The sequence below is a fragment of the Balaenoptera acutorostrata genome, chromosome 8 (genome assembly GCF_949987535.1).
Source record: "Balaenoptera acutorostrata chromosome 8, mBalAcu1.1, whole genome shotgun sequence".
NCBI lineage: Eukaryota > Metazoa > Chordata > Mammalia > Artiodactyla > Balaenopteridae > Balaenoptera > Balaenoptera acutorostrata.
This window is the reverse complement of record NC_080071.1, coordinates 35,341,635-35,354,347: the sequence shown is the minus strand read 5'-3', so window position 1 is coordinate 35,354,347 and position 12,713 is coordinate 35,341,635. Positions and strand designations below refer to the sequence as shown.

Here is a 12,713-nt window from a genome sequence, read left to right as displayed (position 1 = left end):
ACTGGGACCCAAAGAATAACATAATTCACTGCAACTAGTAAGTGATGGATCTGGGATTTGAACCCAGGTAGTTTGATTCCAGAATCCTTCCTTTTAGGAATGACCTGAGCTTGTTTACCCATTCTACCCTATTCTATGTGCTCTTAAATGTGGAAGGGAGGGATGCATCTGAGTAGGAAGATTGTGAAAACAAGCAATTAATTAGCTGTTCTCTTGGTCCCGTGTTATGTATATGTGTGAGAAAAACACAAATACTGAATCAGGGCTACAGATCTGCATAATACCCACTCATGATCTCTCCCAATAACCTTGGTTCACCTCTGAATTGTAAGATTGCCTTATATTCTTCTTTTCTCTATTCAGCCTAAAAGAAAGGAGCAAGAAATATGTGAGAGGGTCCTGGTTCTCAATACTGTCTACAACCTCTGGAGTTCTGTGTTTATGAGGCTTCTTAAAACTCATCCTGGGTAAATGTCAAGGCTTTCTGTGTGCCTCTAGCCAGTCTTTTTTTGAACAAGGGAATTTGCCATATCCTTTCAATGTTTTGATTAACAACAAAGATGAGTGAGGGGCCTAGTTATTTGGAATTAAACTGCATGAAATTGGAAACGACCAGTTTGGTTGTTGGCCTCAGGTCCTGTAGTATGCCAAAGAATGACTCTGTCAGGTAGGGCTCTGGCTTTAAAGACAGGTGACCAGAGCCTCTGCTTGATGATTCTGGCTTAGATTACATTACAGTGGCATAATCAAATGTACCAGAGTGCAGTGCATCATCAAGAGAACTTTCTTGACCTTTCATCTTCTTTTTAGCTGTTCCAAGTGCTCAGAAATGTGGTGCATGGTGTCTTTTTGCATGATTGCTAATGAGGAAAGCCTATGGCATGACATAATGCTCCCCAAATCCCTGAGGGTCAGTGTAGAAACAATTGCTCTGGGGTCCGGCTGGACTGTTTGACCTACATTGTGAAGCACTGACTGCCAAGGGTGTGCCTTGCTGCAATTTCTCTCTGCACAACATGTATGTGGTGTGCATGGGTTTAGCTTTCTCTGAGACAGAAGTTTTGGTGTATGTTGGAAATGACACTGGACTTGTAGTCAGAAGCTTTGGGTTTAAATCCCAGTTCTATCACTTATTTACTTGTTTGAACAAATCCCTTCAACTCTTGGAATCCCTTAGTCTCCCCTTTTGTATTATGAGAATGCTTAAAAAAATATTTACTTCATAAAATTTTATGCGGCTAAATTAATTTTTAAAATATGTTAGAACAGAAACACTCTTTTAAGGTATTTAATCACTTCTTCTTTGTGATCCAAACCAGGATCTCAGTCCAGTAAATTGAGAGTTAATGGCAGGGCTTCAAACATTTGCTTCACCTTTATCCCTATTCCCTCCCTCCCACTGGGATTCTCCATGAAAAATTAAATATGGAATTTTAATGTTAACCTTTATTCAAACACATGCACTTATAGAAACACATACAAAGAATACCTGCTTAGGTATTTTATGGCTAGAATTTTCTCCATCACCCCTGCACCTATATCAAAGTTTTAAAAAAGTGGAAACCACCTCCTTTTTAGGGGGAAAAAAAGGTGGATTCTTGTTGATTACTGAGCTTTCTTAACTAGACATTAAGAAACTCAGAATTCTAGCCTCCTAAGCAGGTCTAGCAACATTTATTTTCTCATTTGGATTGTTCACCTCTTTAGAGGGTATGTTTACATTCTTGTGATCTTACTGTTGCACTCTTACCTAATTCTAGATTAGATTTCTCAGCTGATGATGGCTTCTAGTGACTGGAAGTGAAGTAGCAGGAAACTCACCCTGACAGCCTCCCTTCTACAGGTACTTCTACAGATCTCCAAAGTGCTTGCATGTCTCAGAGTCCAGAATTTGCAGAAGCATTCCTTAAGATGTTCCTGGCTATATCCCAACCACTGCCCTCTACCCCACACTCATCCACAAGATTTGTGAAAGCTATAGTAGCCAGTCCTTGTTGTAGGAAGGGGGAAGGGAAGTGAATGGAGACCTGGTCACATACTCTTTTAGAAGGGTTTCTAATACCTATGTAGTGTCATTCCCATATATACACAAAGTCTATTATTGTTATTAACATGAATCTACCATTAAATTTCCCAAAGCAATAGACTGACCTTACCAATTAACAGGGTCCTACTATGCAGTTCTCTGATGTTCACCAAGAAAGGTCACATGTATTTGATCTTTAGAAAAAAGTATAGGTAGGATTTCTAAACCATTAGATATTAAAACACACACACAGAGCTAGGGGTGCTACAATAATAAAAACCATAGTCTATCAGCAAAGGTCAAGAAAAGAGGGAAAAAAAGTAAGAAGAAAACCATATGATAAAACAGCAAGCATAAGATAAACATATAACAATAAATGTGACTAGGTTAAATTCCTGTATTAAAATCAGTGACTCTCAGATTGATTAAAAAGATAATCCAGCTAAATGCTGTCTTTAGGAGCCTTTGTATACCAAAATTACACAGAAAGGCAGAAAATAAAGGGATAGGTTGGTGAATTCTAACTAACAAAACAAAAATAGGGATAGTAATATTAATTCTAAAAAGTGTGGGATTCAATGTAAAAAGAAATACTGAACAAGACATAAGAGAATAGATATAAATCAAACAAGATTCAATAACAATGAAACTTTATATACTGAACATTTAGCACTGAATTAAAGTAAAACTTGTTGAAAATACAAGCAAAATAATGCAAATAAAAATATAAATAAATTTAAAAATTTAAAGCATAAATAAACTTTTCCATAATCATAGTGGGAGACTTTAACAAAATACTTTCAGGATTTTATCAAGTAAATAAAATTAAGTAGGAACAGAAGATTTGAATAACATAGTTATTCTTATTAACCTAACCCAACAAATAGGAAGTATACACAGTTTTTTTAAAAGACCATGGATCATTTTCAAAAATTGATAAAATACTACACCACAAAGAAACTTAAACTAACCAAAAAGTAGACATATAACAATAACATAGCATTGAAAGTTACACAAGATGGCTCCTGCCCCTACCTCCATCCAAGCACTTGGAAACTAAGATATGGTCCTTTTAAATAATTCTTGGATCAAAAAGGAAATCACTACTGCAACTATAGACTATTTTAAAATTAACAATGAAAATACAGTGCACTGAATTATGGGGATTGTACTAAAAATATAGTTAGATAAAAAGTTAAGACTTTTATTTAAAGGACTGAAAAGAAAATAAGCTTAAAATTTAAGAAGCTAATAAATGAAAAACAAAATTAAACAACAAAGTAGGGGGAGGGAAATTATGAAGTTAAATTATTTACCTGTATGAGAAAAATTGTGAATTTTTTCCAATAAGAAAAAAAATTTGATTGGCAGTAAGGCAAAAGTTCAGAGTTAACAGGAAAGCTGCTGGAATGAGGCTGGAAAGCTGAGTTAATGGGCTAAAAGACACTGTCCCTGTCCTCACTGTCACTTAGGTTTGGCTGAGGTGAAAAGCATGTGCAAAAAATAATTAGAGAACAAGACTGTATTCAATAAAGTGCCCGTTTGTGAGTTATAGATGGTAAACCATCTATAGCAAAGAGAAGCATGAAGCTCTGAGTCTCTGGCTTCAAACTTATCAAGGGCCTCTGGGTGGTTATTTAGCTCCTCTAACTTGGCTACTTATCTGTGAAGTGGGGATCAGAGTACCTACCTCAAAGGGTTGCTGTGAGAATTAAAGTACACTGGGCCCTCTGTATCCACCGAAGTGGAACCTCGGATACACAGGGCTGACTGTAAGGGACTTGAGCATCCGTGGATTTTGGTGTGTGTGTCGGGGGCGGGGTGGTGGTCCTGGTACCAATCCCCTGCAGATATCAAAGGACAACTCCGTGCATGTGGTAAGGGCTGCCAAAAAAAGTCAGTGTAACATCTCTTCCAATCTCTTCTGGATGCTGGTGAGATGGTTAGGGCACAGTCAGTACCTTAGTATATTTTACACAGCAGTAGGACACATAATAATGTTTAGAGTACCCAAGTTCTATCTGCCTGGGTGAAAAGGCATTTTTCTGGGCAATTTATCTGTGACTGTCTTGAAATATGCCCGTGGTGATTAGGTAAACGAGTCTCTGTCCATTAAAAGAAAAAAATCTGTAAAGCATGACACTCCCAAAGCAGCGGCAGTTCATGAGTTCCTGGCCATAGAGAAAGGAATGACCAGTTTTGCCATTATGTAATCAGATGGCTTCCCCAAGTAGGAAAGGGGGGGACCAAGGAGTCTTTCCTGATCTGCTTCTGACCAGTAAGCACTTTTAGTCCTCATCTGTAAGAGTGAGACATCATTCTTGCAACCATTTAGTGTCAGCATTAGGCTCCTCAGGCATGATGACGGATTCTGAGATCTTGAAAAAGTGACATGGTAAATATAAAAGGAATCAGATAGTAACCCATAAAAAATTGAAAAGAACTTAATGCTTGATGAGAATATGTGGTTTGAGGTAAAGTTAGAATGTGTCTGGGAGTAAGTAAAAATCTGTAGATGCTACACATCAAACCACTTTAGTCAAAATATTTGTTCAGTGGGGGAAAAATATCAGTGAAAGTAGTTAAGTGATGTCTACGGTCCAAACAAGAACTAATCGACTGCTCTACTTCCTCCATTCCCAAGACACCATCAGCTGTAAGGTGTACCATCAAATATATGACAGGTGAGGAGGCGGGGGCAAGGACATGGTATTAAATGTATACTTTGGTTCCAGAAATGTTAGAATATGAAGGAAAAAAGCACTATCAACACAAACATGCATCTTGGAATTAAGGAAATGCAGAATTTCACTCAGTTGATGTTTTGGTGTTTTCTTGCTGGTAGAGGATAGGACTAATTTTATAAAAACAATTTTAAAAATGTTTACTAATACATGGGGCAGAACTAATGACAATTGAAGGCAAATTTAAGTTTTCTCAGACCCATAGATTTATTTTCTTTTATTCTCTTGTCAAGACAAAATAAGTAATGGACAGTTGGGGCGGTACTATACGTGATAAGTGTGGAGCATATTTTAGTGCCAGAAAATAATGAAATGCTCAAAAACAAAAACCAAGAAACAGAATATTGGTGGGAGAATGTCGAAGGAGCACAGGAGCCAACTGAAAGAGCTCTCACCAGTCAAAGGTAGAACAATTTGAGCAACAAAATTAGTAAAATAGTGTTGAATTATAACCCAGAGTATAAAATGAATACCTATGAGGCCATACTGATATAAATAAATGGTTGAAAAAATTGTTGAATGGGGAGAAGAGATAAATCTTCCGTGCAGAAGAATTCAAAATAATTTGTATAGATACTCCACCCTCAAGCTTTTCCTTCCGAAGTGTATGGTATGGAAGGTGGTGAGGAGCAACCTTCCAGTGGAGAAACCTGACAAACACTACCTCGGGTGATCAAGGCCAACATCAACAGTATTAAATTATGTTGATAGTATATATGCTTGATCTGATGTGATTAAAATGGCAGTTTACCTCTGTGGTCTTCCTCCAAACAACACATCACCCCAGTATCATGAGAAAGACAACAGACAGATCCCAATTGTGGGACATTCTACAAAATACCTAACCAGTACTTCTCAGAACTGGTCATCAAAACCAGGGAAAGTCTGAGAAACTGTCACAGCCAAGAGGAGTCTAAGGAGACTTGATGACTAAACGTAATATGGTGTCCTGGATGGGATCCTGGAACAGATGCAGGACATTGGGGAAAAAGATTAAGGAAATCTAAATAACCTATGGCCTTTAGTTGATAATAATGTGTCAATATTGGGTTTCTTAATTGTTATTTATCTATCATATTAAATGTAAGATTTTAATAGTGGGGAGATTGGATACAGAATGTGTGGGAACCCTACTATCTTCTTGATTTTTCTATAACTACAACTGTTCTAAAGGATAAAGTCTATTAAAATTCTTTTAATGCCTAAACAGAAAAAAAAAAAAAAATCATGGACAGGAGGCCAGATTCTAGAGTTTAAAAGGAAGTTATAAGGCATTTTGTTGAGACCTTTAAAAATTCCACACAGAGCATGGCTGAAGCAGAACATATGTAACTGCTTAGTTGAAAAAAAGTGGAACTGGCAGCTTAGCCCAGAATGTGACACTTCTAAATAAATTTAAATGGACTCATTATTATTTATCATCGATGGAGTATTTTGTTTTTCCAAGATGGCAAAGCTTTACCATTATTCCTATTTTAAAGCGAATGCCGTGCTTTCAGCCATCTTGACTCACTCAACTGGCTAATCTAACTGTACAGTTCAATCAGAAAACCAGCCATCAACTGTCAAAATGGTAAAAACAGTTATGCATGTTTTCAAAGCCAGAAATGCAATCATGTGGTGAGACTTCAGAGTTTTAGTGTTCTCCAAAGTTCTGACTCCCAGGGTTTGTTCCCTTACTCGGTATTCTCACATGGAAAACTTCTTTGAGGGAATTATAGGGTAATATTTTCAAGACTTGGAACAGTGAGCTTGTCTACGGTTACCTTCCTAAAAAACAACTTAAAAATGCCTTTAAAAGCATTTTTAAAAAAAAGAATTGCGCCAGCGTAGCCAAATAGAAGCAACTTTGGGGTTTCTGCACTGGGTCAAGTTGCACAAATTGCAGAATATTCCCCTCTGTCCAGGACATCGTTTTACTCCCGCATACCACTTCCTACATCCACAAATTCCAGTGTATTGGACCTCCAGAGAGCTAGAGGAATTATAAAAGGAAAGAGGCGGGTACTGACCACAGGAACAAGTAAGCTAGAATGGCAGCCCCGGGGCTTCTTGCTTGGTCCTGCCTCAGCTCTGCTCCAGACCTCCCCGCTCCAGGCCTCTCCCAGGTGCTCTTGCCAGGCCAGCATCAGGGTCCCCCATGGCCAGGGCTCACGTGCCGCCAGGAACCCCACAGCATCCCACAGGAAGACAAAGTCAGCCCTTTCAGGGGAAACCAAAAGGCTGGCATATTTTGGAGACCAGCAGGGGGGAAGTGTGTGCCAGTTATGTAGCCCTGGGAGGCAGGGAGTACTGTGGCTTTGTTTGCTGAGCCCAGAATTAGGGCACACGTCCGTCAGCAGGACTAGCTAGACTGGATGTGAACTTGAGACTGTCCCCGGAAACTCAGGGTGAGTGGCCCTTGTCGCTGCAGGGTGCAGAACCACGAGCCAGGCCCTGGGTATGCTCCTCCGGGCTGGTGTCCTCCAGAGAGGATCCTGGGGACAGCCTGGGTGCAGCACCACGGCCGCCCTTCCTCAGCAGTTCCCAGGGCAGTAGCACCAAGGCCTGTCCTGGTGATAGGACAGCACCTAAGCCCCAGTGAGCTCAGCCGCCCCTATCCCAAGATGGGCAGCCCTGGGGCCCAAAAGTCCCTGTCTCTCCCTTTCTCCCCCTCCCTCCTTGTGGAGTCAGAAGAGCCAGGAGCCCGGATACTACTGTCCCCTGCCCCCCACCCCCTTTGCTTCTCTCCTCTTTACCTGAGCCCTAGGGATGCCTGAAGCCAGCTGGGGACCCCTGCGAGGACACAGCATTTCTTCAGACACAGGATTGCCCCAGCGTGAAGCAGGCAGGGAGATGGTCTTATCACATGCCTCTGACCGCTCCTTGAACGAGCCAGAGAAGGTGCAGTGAGGAAGTATAATGTCACATGCAACACTTACAGGAAGCTGGCCAGAAGACAGAGGGGGAACTTGAGAACCTGGGTCATTTCAGCGGATTAAAACAACACAGGTTAGTGCCTTTTTTTTCTTCCCCTGAAAAATCTTTCGTAGCCATTCTAAAATACCTAACTGGTTCTCTTTCCTTAAACCATCTTTAATTCTTTGCAATGTGAAGAAATTGCTCCGGCTTTGAATATAAGATCCAGGGCGTAGCTGGTAGCCACACGTTATTAGAGGAACAAGCAGCAAGCCATTATTATGAAAATGAAATTCTCAGAACCTCCCGCTTCCCTATTCAGAACTTCTGTACCCTAAAAAACAAACCTTCAGATGGTCGTTAAATTACTTATTTCATGGAATCCAGCTAAGCCTCTCCTTGAGTTTCCCTATTAGCATAAACTGGGACACATCATTTTGTGTTTGCAGGCAGATGCCGGGTGTTCAAAGTGCGGTAGAAAATGCAGCAATAATGTGTGGACAAACTTGCTGCAAGGCGGCATGCAAAAGTTTGTTGTTTTTATGCACTTTTTGCCTGGCAGAACGAATCTTTTGGCTTGTATTTCCTGTTAAAATAATTTCTTGTATCATTATAAATTCTTAAGTTCCCTTTTCTTTTATATATTTTTTTCTGCCCTCTTCCTTTCTGTGTTCTTTTTTTTTTTGCAATTTTCCTTCTTTTATTAACAGAAAATGGGAGTAGAGGGGTGTGGGCAGTTTGAATGTGGGATGAGGAAGTCCCCTGCCTCCCCGTGCCCCAGGGTTTCAGAGCACAGCCTGGGGCTGTTATGTGCAGGGTGTATAGAAGCCATGAGGTCTGTCACTAGAGCTTTGTGTCTTCAGCTTGTGCTTCCTCTAGAAAGGAAGATTTGAGGAGTCTAGAGAAGAGCCCAAGAGATGGTTAAAGCATTGGAAATTAGAGCCCAGAAACAGCTAAAGGGCCCAAGATTATTCATCCTGTGGTCCTTGAGGGACAGTTTAATACAGAACTTCAGTAAAAGGCTCTTACACAACGGCCTGCCACTTTCAGACCTGTATGACAAAGGAAAATGTCTCAAATCTGAGTGAGAGGAAGGAAGTTACTACCTTCTTGGGCTATCATTAAGTACTAAAACAGGTTAGCCAGAGAGATTGCCGAGCTTTTTTCTGGGCCATTTGAAAACGAACGAGCCTTCTTCTGTGGCTGTTCACGTGTTCACAGAGGCAGGGAGAGACAGGCAGAGAAGAGCCCAGGTTTGGGAGCTTCTTGTTTCCTTCTCTTCATTCCAAAGCGTACTACAAAGTGTCTGTGCTGAAAAACAGAACGACAACGGGGTGAGGGGTTAGTGGACCCATGTGTTGTTTATGTCCCAGTACTGCAAAATAACCAAAACTGTGAGGCAAGAGAAAAAAAATCATTGTTGATGTCCTCAGATTGCCACATTTTTTTCGTGTTTTGCTACCATGTTATGCAAGAAGATGGAGAGGAAGCTGACAGACGATGGGAGGATTCTAAGTTGGAGATCTCTCAGCCCAAGTGGTTTCAGAAACCCTGCCCTAGCTCTGACTGAGGCAGCCCACGTTTCCACTGGGGGTGGGAGCTGGAGGGGAGATTGGACTTTATTTGATGTTTGGAGCCCTTTGCACAAATAAATGCCTGGAGGAGACACACGGAGGAGCACTGCCGTGGACAGGTCTCTTGCACATGGCCACCAGGAGCTCTCCTGAGCACCAGAAAGAGGCTTACAGCTTAGCCGTGGCTGGACATCCCTAGAAGGAGCTCTTCTTTCGGTTTTGTTTTGATTTTTAATTGGTCCTAGAGGTTTGTTGTTCAGGGAGTTTTGTATTCTGCTCATCTGCTGCTCATAGCAGAAAAGGGCTTTTTATTTTGTTAAATACTTTCCAGATGGACCTGACATCTTTTTTCTTGGAGTGCATCCTTCCAAAAGCTGTTTCCCTTTCTCCTGGGGGAATGTGTTCTCTCCCCAGCCATTTCTCCAGCTTTCTACCTTCACTGTGCTCCTTTGTGTCTGAGATGCAAGACAAGGTTTATAAAGTGTCATTATTATGCAGCGCCTCTGATCCCCAAATCTGGAAGTGGTTTCGGAAAAAGAAAAAGACAAAAAGAAGAGAACTCAGAATGGCAAGAAGGTGGTAGATCGTGTTGGATGGTGGAGAACACCTGGAATATTAATCTCATGTGTAATTCTTAGACAGGCAGTACTGCCAGTTCAGTGTGAAGGTCAAAAGTAGAAAGAGAGAAGTGGTCATCTTTTATCTGGAGAAAAGATGCTGAATTTTATGGGGAGGGACTGCATGGGCATGTTACTGAATTCTCTAAATAAGAAGAGGAAGGGGGTTGACTTCACATATCCCTCCTCTCCTGGACCCTGACATTTAGGCAGGCCTCTTTTCCCCAGAATCCCGGATAATGCAGAGTAGCACTTCAGAATCAGCATCCACAGATGTTTGGGTGGCCTGAGTTTCAGAGGAGTGAAATGGTGAGATATTCAAAATATTCATGTTAGTGGAGAAAAAGAAAATAAAAAATAAAACTCTGATGAGTGCAACCATATAGTTGAATTTGTCCTCGGCCGTCGTTTTGAGTTGGCATCAGCAAGTCTGTAGGCCAGCTCTCTGGGCCTCTCAGAGAGAAGTTCCTGGGTGTGTCTGAGGTATTATTGTTATCAACACTAGCATACTGGGAGCCATAGATTTGGGTTTTTCCAACTGTGGTAAAACACACATAAAATTTACCATCTTAACTATTAAATGTGTAGTTCAGTAGTGTTAAATATATTCACATTGTCGTACAACTCATCTCCAGAACTTTTTCATTTTGTGAAATGGAAACTCTATAGCCATGAAACAACAACTCTCCATTTCCCCTCCCCCAGCCCCTGGCAACCACATTCTACTTTCTGTTTCTATGAGATTGACTACTCTAGGTACTTCACGTAAGTGGAAGCATACAGTATTTGTCTTCTTGTGACTGCTTTATTTCACTTTGCATAATGTCCTCAGGGTTCATCCATGGTATAGCATGTGTCAGAATTTCCTTCCTTTTTGAGGCTGAATGTATATGTACAGACCACCTTTCCATTATATGTACAGACCACATTTTCTTTATCCATTCATCTGTGGAGTGCTTCCACCTTTGGCCTTTGTCACTAATGCTGCTGTGAACATGGGTGTCCAAATACCTCTTTGAAACCCTGCTTTCAATTCTTTTGTATATATATCCAAAAGCGGTATTGGTAGATCATATGGTAGTTCTATTTTTAATTTTTTGAGGAATTGCCATACTGTTTTCCATAGCAGCTACACCCTTTTACATTCCCACCAACAGTGCCCAAGGGTTCCATTTTCTCCACAACCTAGCTAATAACTTGTTGTTTTCTGTTTTTTTTTTTTATAGCAGCCATCCTGATGGATGTAAGATGATATAGTTTTGATTTGCATTTTTCTAACAATTAGTGATATTGAGCATCTTTTTTTTTTTTAATTTATTGTATTTATTTATTTTTGGCTGCATTGGGTCTTTTTTGCTGTGTGTGGGCTTTCTCTAGTTGCGGCGAGCGGGGGCTACTCTTCATTGTGGTGCTCTGGCTTCTCATTGCAGTGGCTTCTCTTGTTGCGGAGCTCAGGCTCTAGGCGCGCAGGCTTCAGTAGTTGTGGCACATGGGCTCAGTAGTTGTGGCTCACAGGCTCTAGAGCGCAGGCTCAGTAGCTGTGGCGCACGGGCTTAGTTGCTCCACAGCATGTGGGATCTTCCCGGACCAGGGCTTGAACCCGTGACCCCTGCATTGGCAGGCAGATTCTTAACCACTGCGCCACCAGGGAAGCCCGAGCATCTTTCTATATGCTTGTTGTTGTTTGTATATCTTCTTTGGAGAAATGTCAGTTCAAGTCCCTTGCCCATTTTTTAATGAGGTTATTTGGTTTTTTGTTGTTGAGTTTTAAGGGTTCTTTATGTATTCTAAATATTTAGGGAACTGTAGATTTTTTAAGTATTGTATGTGCAGGTTCTAATGTTCACATTATCTACTAGGAAACAGCTGCCTCCCGTGATCTACACCCTTGGGAAAGAGCATGAGTTTCAATAATATGGGAGTTTTTTTCCAACTGTATGATTTTTATCCTAACTCTGGAGTGCTATACAAAATCTCAGTCATTTTCAGCTTATAAGCAGTTTGGTTTTTGAGAACTGACAAAGGTGAAGAGAAGGAAAAGAAAGGGAAGAGCTTGGGGTAATGCTTTTTATTCCTTCCATAATTTATACTTTTTCAGCTATGTAAACGTCAGGAAAAAGGCTTATCCTCAATTCTGTTGACTAAAACTAGACCCTGTGCAAGAATAAACATACTTTCTGAGAATCATCCAGTAATTATGTCTTCTTATACCACCCTCCCTCCAAACCCACAGACTTGAATTCACCTCAGATTACGAAACCATTATCATTTTCCTTCATGAATGCCTCAAGCAAAATGTATTTTGCTTCTGAGTAGTAAGGACCCAAAGAGGACTTGGTCTGCTGTCCCAGGAAAAGGAGCAAGAACAGCGGGCCTCTTCTGGAGCTGTGGCCGGGGGGTTTGTGTAGATTTCAGATTTTCAGGAAGGAACTGGTAGGGAAGATGTGATGGGCAGGCGGGCGCAGTGCTGTGTAGGGCTGCTTTTGCTGGAGGTGCTACTTCTAAATGGAGTATCACTGTGGTTAGGGAAGGGATTGCCTGTGTGCCCGACTGATTCTTCACTCCACCGTTTCAATTTCCCTCCACTTCTTCATCAGTTAGAAAGTTGGTGCTGTTTCCCCCCCTCCCCAAAAAAAGCCTTAGTGTCCCTCCTCTCCTCTCCCACACCCAACCCCCCCCCAAAAAGCAAGCTATCAGGAAATGACAAGAACAGTAGCATTTATTTGTTTGTTGATGAAAGGACAGAGAAAGCTTTGTCTTGAAAAGAATAACAAAATAAACTGGGAAAATATGAGTCCTGGAGGTGGAACCCTGTTATGATGCAACAAACCGACAAACTTCACAGGCACCTCTT

The 12,713-nt window shown here is 41.1% G+C and overlaps 1 protein-coding gene across 3 annotated transcripts in view; it reads left to right on the top strand.

Moving 5' to 3' along the window:
- Positions 1 to 12,713, top strand: part of WIPF1 (WAS/WASL interacting protein family member 1) — a 121,282-nt gene that overhangs the window by 36,694 nt on the left and 71,875 nt on the right. Inside the window, exons 2-3 of one of the 3 annotated variants that reach the window (XM_057550736.1) lie at positions 1,761 to 1,843; positions 7,694 to 7,761. The exons of 1 other annotated variant lie outside the window; for it this stretch is intronic. The gene's annotated coding sequence lies outside the window, so the exon portion shown is untranslated. The remainder of the gene's footprint in view (positions 1 to 1,760; positions 1,844 to 7,693; positions 7,762 to 12,713) is intronic. One more of the 3 variants, XM_057550737.1, reaches the window with a different exon arrangement.